The sequence below is a fragment of the Balaenoptera borealis genome (assembly GCF_965194805.1).
Source record: "Balaenoptera borealis genome assembly, contig: HAP1_SCAFFOLD_1858, whole genome shotgun sequence".
Classification (NCBI taxonomy): domain Eukaryota; kingdom Metazoa; phylum Chordata; class Mammalia; order Artiodactyla; family Balaenopteridae; genus Balaenoptera; species Balaenoptera borealis.
The window spans coordinates 1-7,103 of NW_028122398.1; the positions used below are offsets into that span (position 1 = coordinate 1).

At 37.7% G+C, this 7,103-nt stretch overlaps 1 pseudogene across 1 annotated transcript; it reads left to right on the top strand.

Annotated features, from left to right (window-relative positions):
* The first annotated feature begins 1,532 nt into the window (after nt 1-1,532).
* On the top strand, nt 1,533-3,504 carry LOC309622228 (mitochondrial import inner membrane translocase subunit Tim8 A pseudogene; annotated as a pseudogene). Its single transcript has one exon. The product of its transcript is annotated as a mitochondrial import inner membrane translocase subunit Tim8 A pseudogene (transcript).
* Nucleotides 3,505-7,103: the final 3,599 nt, after the last annotated feature.

Sequence of the window (7,103 nt, forward strand, 5' to 3'; positions counted from 1 at the left end):
ATGAACCTGGGTGTTCAAAATCTGTTCAAATCCCTGCTTTCGATTCTTTTGGGTATATACTTAGAAGAAGAATTGCTAGATCATATAGTAATTCTATGTTTCATTTTTTGAGGAACCACTACACTGTTTTCCACGGTGGCTATACCATTTTACATTCCCATCAGCAATACACAAGAGTTCCAATTTCACCATATCCCTGCCAACCCTTGCTCTTTTTTATTTCATAAAAGCCATCCTAATGGGTATGAAGTGGTATCTCTTTGTAGTTTTTATTTACATTTCCTTCATGACTAATGAAGTAAAACATCTTTTCACGTTCTTTTTGGCCATCTGTATCTTTCCTGGAGAAATGTCTCTTCAGATTCTGTACTCATTTAAAAATTAGATTGCTTTTTGCTGTTGTTGAACTGTAAGAGTTCTTCATATATTATGGATAGTCATCTCTCATCAGATATATGAATTGCAAATGTTTTTCCCAATTCTGTGTGCAACCTTTTTACTATGTTGATGGTGTTTTTTTTTTTTTTTTTTTTTTTTGGTGCACACAAGTTTTAAATTTTAATCAAGTCAAATTTATTTTTTATGAAAACTTCTTTAACCTATCTGATCACCAAGTCATGAATAAAATGACAGCTCTTTAGTCAAAAAGACAAAAAAATACAATTGTTTTTTCTTTTCATGCCTTTCATTCCAAAATTAACTTTTGGCATTTTTTTTTCCACCTTGTAACTAAATTTGCTATTTAGATGAGTGTTGTGTCAAACTGACTTCAAAGTTCACCACTGATCACTTTCAGCATTGCTTCATTTCTCTGTAATGAATTCTTCATTTTGATTCATCTCTTCAGCTGGGTGAGTCTTCAAGTGAATTTTTCAAGAAGGTACAGAGGTTGAATATACTTTCTAGCTGCTGTGTACTTGTGAAAATGTCTTTTCATTGTCATAGTGCTTAATGAAAATGCACTGGGTCCATAAATCCTTGAATTATATAATTTCCCCAATAAATACAGATTTGGTTCCATTATTTTTACATTTAGTATTTTAAATAAGCCTGATATCAGACTAAATTTTCTTCTCTTAACTTTTTTTTTTAAATTGTATATTTATGGGATTTTCTTCTATTTATTTTGACTCAAAAATCTTTTTCTGATATGTGTCTCAGTCTCTGATTTTTCCCTGGATTTTTATGGCAACTTTCAATCTGCATACAGTGTTCCCCTTTTCAGGAGGAGGATGTTTTATTCAATTAAGTGTTTGAATATTACTTTCTTCTTCAGCTGCAGATATAATTCTTGGTTTGGTTTACTTAGCTATGTTTCTTATGTCTCTCATCATCTTTCACAGCATTTTCATTTTCTTCTCCTTTTTCCTCTGTAATTTTGCAGACTCTCAGATTTGTCCTCATCACTAATTTAACTTCCTTCATGTTAATTCCACCCTTTCTTGCCTGCAAAATGTATTTTAAATCTGTTACCAAATCTTTACAGTTTTAGGCAGTCTTTTCCTTCATATGTTCATTCCTGCCCACCCCCTCCCCCACACACACACACTTTTTTTCTAAATTGAGACAAAACATGAAATTCACCATTTAAGGGTTCTGCCGCGGAGACACGTGAAGGTCGGTGACTTGGTGCGGAGTTTGTCTCGGCACGCGTGGCCGCGCTGGGATGGCGTCCTCCTCGTCTTCCTCCGCAGCGGGTTTGGGCTCGGTCGACCCGCAGCTGCAGCATTGCACGGAGGTAGAGACTCAGAAGCAGCGCTTCCAGCAGCTGGTGCACCAGATGACGGAACTTTGTTGGGAAATGTGCATGGACAAGCCTGGGCCAAAGTTGGACAGTCGGGCTGAGGCTTGTTTTGTGAACTGCGTTGAGCGCTTCATTGATACAAGCCAATTCATCTAGAATCGACTGGAACAGACCCAGAAATCCAAGCCAGTCTTCTCAGAAAGCCTTTCTGACTGACCTGAGTATTACCTCTCTGGAAAAGGAAGGTAGTTCAAGAAATGAAGAGCAGTTGATGGGATGGTTGAAGAAAAGGCTGTGGGGGGATCGGCTCCCACCTTTGTCACTCTTGGGACATCCTGTCATCTGAGAATGAATAAAGACCGATTTTTGTGTGTGGGGGTGGTTTGAGGGTCAAATGTGTTTGGGGTTGTGTTTTTTAATGCTAATCTTGGGAAAACAATTGACAGATGAATGGAAAACTCTACTAGGTGTATGTTACTGTATGTGGGACGATGCTTTCCTCATAGTCCCATTAACTGCTTCCTATAATTTTAATAGTGGAACTGCTCTATAATTTGATATGTGGGACCACATAGGTAATAATCTGTTATTTGTGTGGATTCCTTTCAGATTTCTGGAGAGATCGATATACATCTTTGTGTCTCTCAGAAAGGGCAGCAGTGGGGGAAAGAGTAATTTGGTACTTGACTGTAGGCCTCCTTATCTAGTGTTTGATTATCAGTGCTGGAAAAAAAATGTATGGAGTATTCATACAGTACATTTCACTTTTCTAGATTATCTCCCTCCCTTATACTGTGATTCACTTAAATTTCTATATATAAAGTACAGTCTTGAGCTAGTACAGGTAGCCTGAGAGTCTAGAGGACTTTAGTTAAAGGAATCTAGCCAGCGAACATAATTCTCATACTAAACTGCCACAAGGAAGACGTTAACTTACCCTGTATGTCAGGGTCCAAAAAAATTTAAAGATGTGCCTAAATGAAAAAATAAGTTATAAAGATTTAGGCCAGTCAAAAACTAACAGCAGTTTCAGGTAGAGGTGCATGCCTAACGTAAACCAGCATAGTTTCCATTTACTGCGTTCTTTTCATCACTGAAATAAAAACTTCTACAAGATTCAAAAAAAAAAATTCACCGATTAAAGTAAGTGTACAATTCACTAGTTCTTAGTATTTTCACAACCAATATTGCTATCTAATTCCAGAACATTTTTGTCACGCCCCCACAAAGAAATCTTGTATATGTTAGCTGTTACTCCCTATTTTCCCCTCCCCAACATCCCCTGGCATCCACTAATCTACTTTCTGTCTATATGGATTTGCTCATTCTGGACATTTCATATACATGGAATTATACAATATATGACCGTTTGCTATTGGCTTGAAATATTTCTCCGTTTAATAGTGTCAGTTTTTCGGACTTCCCTGGTGGTACAGTGGTTAAGAATCCGCCTGCCAATGCAGGGGACACGGGCTCGAGCCCTGGTCTGGGAAGATCTCACATGCCGCGGAGCAACTAAGCCTGCGCGCCAAAACTACTGAGCCTGCGCTCTAGAGCCCAAGAGCCACAACTACTGAAGCCCATGCACTTAGAGCCCGTGCTCCTCAACAAGAGAAGCCAGCACAATGAGAAGCCCGCGCACCACAACAAAGAGTAGCCCCTGCTCGCCACAGCTAGAGAAAACTCGCGCGCGGCAACGAAGACCCAGCGCAGCCAAAAATAAAAATACAAATAAATAAATAAATAAATTTATTTATTTATTTAAAAAAATAGTGTCAGGTTTTTTCATTTTAATTCTGTTAGTTTTTCTTTATGTATTTGGGACTTGCTTATACTGCATTTGTCTTTTAAGTCATATAGGAGAAAAACTGACTTACAAACAAAAATACATTTATACTGTCTTTTGTATTTACTTATGTAGTTACCTTTAGTACTTTTTTCATGTGGATTTAAGTTACTGTCTGGTGTTCACCATTCCATCTTGAAAAAAATCTCTTTAGTATTTTCTGTGGGTCAGTTTGCTAGCAGTGGAGTCTTTCAACTGTTGTTTATCTGAGAATGTCTTCATCTCTCCTTCATTTCTGAAGGGTAGTTTTGCTAGGTACAGAATACTTGGTAGGCAGGTTCTTTTCCTCAGCTCTTTGCATATGTCATTGCAATGCCTTCTGGCCTCTATGGTTTCTGATGAAAAATCAGCAATTAGTTTTATTGAAGATTCTTTGTACATGATAACTCCGCTCTTGCTGCTTTAACACTGTCTTTGTCATTTGATGGTTTATGATGTATGTAGATGTGGCTCTCTTTGACTGTATCATGCTTGGACTTCCTTGAGCTTTTGGGATGTGCAGATTAACAGCAGTCATCAAATTTGTGAAATTTTAGGCCATTATTTCTCCAAATACTCCTTCAGTCTCTTTTTCTGTCTCTTCATCTGGAACTCCCATTATGTGTATAATAGGATGCTTGAAGGTGTCCCATAGGACTCTGAGATTCTGTTAATTTCTCTTCATTCTTTTTTCTTTCTGTTTCTCACACTGGATAATCTCAATTGGCCTATCTTCAAGTTCACTGACTCATACTTCTGCCTGTTCAAATCTGATACTGAGCTTTCTCCAGTCAATTTTTTATTTTAGTTATTGTACTTTTCAACTACAGATCTTCTATTTGGTTCTTTTTTGTAATTTCTCTTTATTGATATTCTCTATTTGGTAAGACACTGTTCTTATACTTCTTTTTTTTTTTTTTAAACATCTTTATTGAAGTATAATTGCTTCACAATTGTGTGTTAGTTTCTGCTTTATAACAAAGTGAATCAGCTACAGATATACACACGTTTCCATATCTCCTCCCTTCCGCATCTCCCTCCCTCCCACCCTCCCCATCCCACCCCCCCCCAAGGTGGTCACAAAGCACCGTGCTGATCTCCCTGTGCTATGCGGCTGCTTCCCACTAGCTATCTATTTTACATTTGGTAGTGTATATATGTCCATGACACTCTCTCATCCTGTCGCATCTCACCCCTCCCCCTCCCCATATCCTCAAGTCCATTCTTTAGTAGGTCTGTGTCTTTATTCCCATCTTGCCACTAGGTTCTTCATGGCCCTTTTTTTTTCCCTTAGATTCCATATATATGTGTTAGCATACTGTATTTTTTTTTCTCTTTCTGACTTACTTCACTCTGTATGACAGACTCTAACTCCATCCACCTCATTACAAATACCTCCATTTCATTTCTTTTTATGGCTGAGTAATATTCCACTGTATATATGTGCCACATCTTCTTTATCCATTCATCCGATGATGGACACTTAGGTTGCTTCCATGTCCTGGCTATTGTAAATAGAGCTGCAATGAACATTTTGGTACATGACTCTTTTTGAATTATGGTTTTCTCAGGGTATATGCCCAGAAGTGGGATTGCTGGGTCGTATGGTAGTTCTATTTGTAGTTTTTTAAGGAACCTCCATACTGTCCTCCATAGTGGCTGTATCAATTTACATTCCCACCAACAGTGCAAGAGTGCTCCCTTTTCTCCACACCCTCTCCAGCATTTATTGTTTCTAGATTTTTTGATGATGGCCATTCTGACCGGTGTGAGATGATACCTCATTGTAGTTTTGATTTGCATTTCTCTAATGATTAATGATGTTGAGCATGCTTTCATGTGTCTGTTGGCCATCTGTATATCTTCTTTGGAGAAATGTCTATTTAGGTCTTCTGCCCATTTTTGGATTGGGTTGTTTGTTTTTTTGTTATTGAGCTGCATGAGCTGCTTGTAAATCTCGGAGATTAATCCTTTGTCAGTTGCTTCATTTGCAAATATTTTCTCCCATTCTGAGGGTTGTCTTTTGGTCTTGTTTATGGTTTCCTTTGCTGTGCAAAAGCTTTTAAGTTTCATTAGGTCCCATTTGTTTATTTGTGTTCTTATTTCCATTTCTCTAGGATCTGGGTCAAAAAGGATCTTGCTGTGATTTATGTCATAGAGTGTTCTGCCTATGTTTTCCTCTAAGAGTTTGATAGTGTCTGGCCTTACACTTAGGTCTTTAATCCATTTTGAGTTTATTTTTGTGTATGGTGTCAGGGAGTGTTCTAATTTCATACTTTTACATGTACCTGTCCAATTTTCCCAGCACCACTTATTAAAGAGGCTGTCTTTTCTCCACTGTATATGCTTGCCTCCTTTATCAAAGATAAGGTGACCATATGTGCGTGGGTTTATCTCTGGGCTTTCTATCCTGTTCCATTGATCTATATTTCTGTTTTTGTGCCAGTACCAAACTGTCTTGATTCCTGTAGCTTTGTAATATAGTCTGAAGTCAGGGAGCCTGATTCCTCCAGCTCCATTTTTCGTTCTCAAGATTGCTTTGGCTATTCGGGGTCTTTTGTTCTCCATAGAAATTGTGAAATTTTTGGTTCTAGTTCTGTGAAAAATGCCAGTGGTAGTTTGATAGGGATTGCATTGAATCTGTAGATTTCTTTGGGTAGTAGAGTCATTTTCACAATGTTGATTCTTCCAATCCAAGAACATGGTATATCTCTCCATCTATTTGTATCATCTTTAATTTCTTTCATCAGTGTCCTATAATTTTCGGCATACAGGTCTTTTGTCTCCTTAGGTAGGTTTATTCCTAGATATTTTATTCTTTTTGTTGCAATGGTAAACGGGAGTGTTCTCTTAATTTCACTTTCAGATTTTTCATCATTAGTATATAGGAAGGCAAGAGATTTCTGTGCATTAATTTTGTATCCTGCTACTTTACCAAATTCATTGATTAGCTCTAGTAGTTTTCTGGTGCCAGTTTTAGGATTCTCTATGTATAGTATCATGTCATCTGCAAACAGTGACAGCTTTACTTCTTCTTTTCCGATTTGGATTCCTTTTATTTCTTTTTCTTCTCTGATTGCTGTGGCTAAAACTTCCAAAACTATGTTGAATAATAGTGGTGAGAGTGGGCAACCTTGTCTTGTTCCTGATCTTAGTGGAAATGGTTTCAGTTTCTCACCATTGAGGACAATGTTGGCTGTGGGTTTGTCATATATGGCCTTTATTATGTTGAGGAAAGTTCCCTCTATGCCTACTTTCTGCAGGGCTTTTATCATAAATGGGTGTTGAATTTTGTCGAAAGCTTTCTCTGCATCTATTGAGATGATCATATGGTTTTTCTCCTTCAATTTGTTAATATGATGTATTCACGTTGATTGATTTGCGTATATTGAAGAATCCTTGCATTCCTGGAATAAACCCCACTTGATCATGGTGTATGATCCTTTTAATGTGCTGTTGGATTCTGTTTGCTAGTATTTTGTTGAGGATTTTTGCATCTGTGTTCATCAGTGATATTGGCCTGTAGTTTTCTTT